At 31.7% G+C, this 4,833-nt stretch overlaps 1 pseudogene; it reads left to right on the top strand.

The window, feature by feature from the left end:
- Window positions 1-861: 861 nt before the first annotated feature.
- The window catches only part of LOC108693186, a 4,858-nt pseudogene continuing 886 nt past the window's right edge, over window positions 862-4,833 (top strand).

The raw sequence follows: 4,833 nt of genomic DNA, 5'->3' as shown, positions 1-4,833 counted from the left end.
AACCATGGAAACACGGTACACTATCTGAGTGTTGCACTAGTGGACAATAGTGCAGCCAAAAGAAAACGCTATAAATTTCCATAACAATAAGTGTCATAACAAAATCATAATAAATATATAACGTTATGTTATAGTTTATTAGTTGTAAAATGAAAAAGTACATTTGTCTCAGTTTTTATAAACGTATAGTTTTAGTACATTATTGGTCCAGTCGCCAATTATACTTCGAATATTATTGAAAAAATTTATTTATAATTAATATTATTCTAATTAACATTAAAATTTACATTACAAAAATTAAAAATGTTTTAGGCAAAAAAAATGTATATATATTATATATGATATGGAGAATAACACATAATAATAAAATTTAGGGAAAAATAATTTTTCAAAGTTCTATAAAAATTATCATCAGTTTTTTAAATGGAATTTTATGATTTTTTTACACAATATATGATATAAAAAATAAATAAATAAACTATTTTTTATCTGGACTTTGATACTTTTATACGTAGAACTAGAGGAATCATTACAAAAAATCATAATCATTCCATTTTAAAAAATAGCTGTAATTTTTATTTTTGTGATCTTTGAAAAATCGAGTCCTTTGAGATATTATAATCATTTGTTCCCCTACAGAGTACCTATAAAAATTTTTTCCGTACTTTTTATATTTTTTGAAATTTCAATACGAAAATTAAAACAAGGTACTCTATACATGGTATTAAAATGATTCATAAACAGTTGAAAGCATATCGCACGTATCAACAATTCCTACAAAATGTGCTCATTAGTGGTTGTTAGAACATGCCCACAAAATCCAGTAAATTCACCTACTGGTCAGTTTGTGTATTTTTGACGATGATTCTGTATACAACGATAAGCTTGTATAATATATGAGTTATATCCTAAGACATAACTTGAAAATTATGATGAAATTCGTTGGCATAACAATATCTTGGCACTTGGCACAATTTTCGAGGTATGATCTAGAAGAAAATAGCACTTTATTACATAAGACAAAATTAGAATATTTTATATGTTCACAATAAAATTATGCATATACAATGAAAAATATTAATAAATTTATTTTTATTAACTTCCTGAGGACCAGCAAGTTTTTGGAATACTTTTACAATTTTAAATTTAGAATTTTTTTGAGACTACATCATTGGATCTACGTAAAAGATAACGCCACTCCAAAACCGTTGTGTTAGTTTCTGATTTCGAATGATAAAAAAATTTTTCTTCGGTATTTGAGTTTATATTGTTACGATTCTAAAATAACTATTATAATTAGAATAATTAAAATAACTAGCACATTTGCAATAAAAAATTTTGTAAGAAATAATTATATTAGGTGTACAACTTTGCTTCCGCCGTTTTTTTCCGAAATTCGAGGCTTTATTGTAAAAAACTGGTTATACATTTATGATTCAAAGTATTGTCCATCGCTGGCCACTACTTTCTCCCATCTTTCGGGTAACGTACGAATCCCGCGTCGAAAAAACTGGTCATCTTTTGAGGCTATCCACGAATCGATTCAATTTTTTACTTCTTCATAAGACCGGAAGTGCTGGTCAGCCAGGCCGTGTGCCATTGATCGAAACAAGTGATAGTCAGAGGGAGTAACGTCTGGAGAATACGGCGGGTGGGGTAGGACTTCCCATTTCAACGTTTCCAAGTATGTCTTGACCACTTTCGCAACATGGGGTCGAGCATTGTCATGCTGCAAAATCACTTTATCGTGTCTCTCGTTGTATTGTGGCCGTTTGTCTTTCAATGCTCGGCTCAAACGCATCAATTGCGTTCGATACCGATCGCCTGTGATTGTTTCAGTTGGTTTTAACAGTTCATAATACACTACGCCGAGCTGTCCCACCAAATACAGAGCATGACCTTGGACGTCAAAATCACCGTTCTTGAAGCGTTGAAACCACTCACGATACGTTCTTTCACTAATAGTGGCCTCATCATAAGAATTTGAGAACATTCGATGAGCCTCAGCCGCAGATTTCTTCATATTGAAGCAAAAAATTAAAACCTCCCGCAAATGACGAGAATTTGGCTCGTAAACTGACATTTTCAATCGAGAATAACTTTATGATGCAGACACAAATCGACTAATGTTTCTATGGGGTTATGTTGACAAATGCCCAAGTTTATTGTATGATGTCTATGATCTATTTATTTCGACCACCACTTACCGCTAAAACCATCTATAAGAAAACGGCGGAAGCAAAGTTGTACACCTAATAAAGAATTATTATATCGAAATCTGAGATATAGTAAAGTAAATAATAAAAAAATGAAATAAATACAGAAATCTGAAATAAATACATAAATTTTATATAAATTGCTTGATTGAGTATCAAATTATTAAAAAATTACTTGTCAATTTAATTCATGATATTACTACAATAGTTAATTGCATTTATAAATCCGAAAAATCAATTCGGCACGCAGTTTGACTACAAATATGGTACGAAGGTAAGTCAATAAATTTTTAGAAAATCTGTCAGAGGGCACTCGCAGTGTCATGTCACATTACTTTTTGACAAGTAGCATTTCTCAGTTGATTACTGTCAAATTTTGTGCGGAATTCATTGCGTGGTTTCATTTCTGTAGACAATTAAAGCGAACAATCTTTGTATTTTTTGCAAAATGGAAAAAAACAAATTTCATGCAGTGATCAAATATTTATATATGAAAGGTTTAATGCCGAGAGAAATCAAAGCCGAGTTGAATAATATTCATAGCACATGTAGCGTTTGAGACTGTATACAATTGGGTGAATGAATTTAAATGTGGTCGTACATCCACATGTGATGCACCTCGTTCGGGACGTCCAATTGAGGCTGCTACGCCAGAAATTATCGATAAAATCCACGATATTATTTTGACTGATCGACGAGTGAAAGTGCGCGAGCTTGTTGATGCCACAGGCATATCACATGTACAATGATTTCAATTTTGCACGAACAATTGGATATGAAAAAGCTATCGATAAGATGGGTGCCGCGGTTGCTTACTGTGGACCATAAACGCGATCGTGTGACGATTTCAAAGCAATGTTTGGAGATTTATTATATTTCAATGTAATTCAAATGCATGAATTTCTGCGTCGATTCATTACTATAGACGAAATGGATCCATTACTTCATACTCGAGACGAAGGAACAATCAAAACAATGGACTTCACCGGGTGAACTGAAGAAGGTGAAGAAGTACCGTAAAGTCCACCGGAAAGCGATTACTATGCAGCCTTATTGGATCGTTTCAACAACATTTTAAAGAAAAAATGTTCTCATTTGGCGAAGAAGAAAATGCTCTTCCATCAAGACAATGCACGGATTCACATGACATCGATGGCCAAATTCAACGAATTCCGAATTGCTTCCCCATCCAGCATATTCGCCAGATTTAGCCCTCTGCGACTATTTTCCAAACCTGAAGAAATGATTCGGGGGAAAAAGATTTATCATCAGAGAGCAGTTCATCGCCGAAACAGAAGCTTATTTTGAAGGATTGATGAAATCATATTATTCGGACGGCTTAAAAAAATTGGAGAATCGTTGGATCAAGTATATCGAGCTGAAAAGAGACCATGTTGAGAAATAAAAATGAATCGATAAAAAAAAATGTTTTACTATATTTTTCTAAAAACTTATTGACTTGCTCTTGTATATACAATACATATACATATACATTGTACACAATAATTCAGATTGAATTATTTAAGCATTAAAGATCTTGCTTTGACCAATATGGCCATTACTTATATTTGTTATTGTTGAATTTTCAAATGTACGGTGGTTCAGTAAGATTTTTATGTTTACACCTTTTTATTTTCATAATTAATATATAAGTGCACATACATACAAAATAAATAATGAAAGGAATAAACTAACTAATCTTTTTATAAAAAAGAAAAATTTGAAAATGTATCGTATGATAATTGATGATATCGTCCAAAGTATGGAATAACGCAAAAAGGTACTTCGCATTAGCGATAAATAAATTTCGTTCTTTTTCGAATCGAGTATTTTGAACGAACACATTGGGTGATTTCCAATTGCTTGACACATCTTGACGAATGTAGCAAATTAATTCATACATTTTCGGTGATAAATAATTTAATTTTTTTAAGGTTAATAAAGTTATCAACAAATAATAAAAAATATATAATTAAAAGAGTTAATTATTTATTAAGATTGAAAATTAGTTAATTAATTTGCTACGTTTATGTTAAACAATTGAAAGCACTCATTGTCATTCACTTTTTAGCATTCTGAAATATGCTGCAGCATATTTCATTCGATATAATAAAATGAACAGCAATTATAAAATATATTATGTACGAAAAATTTTGGTGTGTTATAAGTTGCGTTTCGCAACGCGTACTTCAGAAAAAATCGAGGAAGAGTGGAACGGATTCACCCGGAAGCCATCATTTGTAGTGCACCGTTATGAATAGGAAATATGATAGGAAATATGATAGGAACGTGATGGAACACACAGTGCTGCTCACTAGTATTATACCGCACTAGTATTGTGTGTAATATACGCATTATTATAAATGGCGGAACCAATCAAAAAAGAGAAACATTATTCGGTCCTTTCTCTTCCTTGATTGTCTCTGAGATTAATATCCTCTCCCTCCCTCCCTCTTCTCCATAATAGACAGGAAGTTTCGATATCAATTATTATTTGTATGAGGTGAAATAGATACTATAAAAAATTAAAATTCCACAAAATTCATTTAAGTCGTCAGAAGCCGATTTATCAGCTTCCGGTCCTCTAGAGGTTAATAAATATGTTTAATATAATATA

Source organism: Atta colombica, unplaced genomic scaffold (genome assembly GCF_001594045.1).
Source record: "Atta colombica isolate Treedump-2 unplaced genomic scaffold, Acol1.0 scaffold89, whole genome shotgun sequence".
Taxonomy (NCBI): Eukaryota; Metazoa; Arthropoda; class Insecta; order Hymenoptera; family Formicidae; genus Atta; species Atta colombica.
Note: the sequence above shows the minus strand (reverse complement) of the source record. Positions and strands in the feature narration are given on the sequence as shown.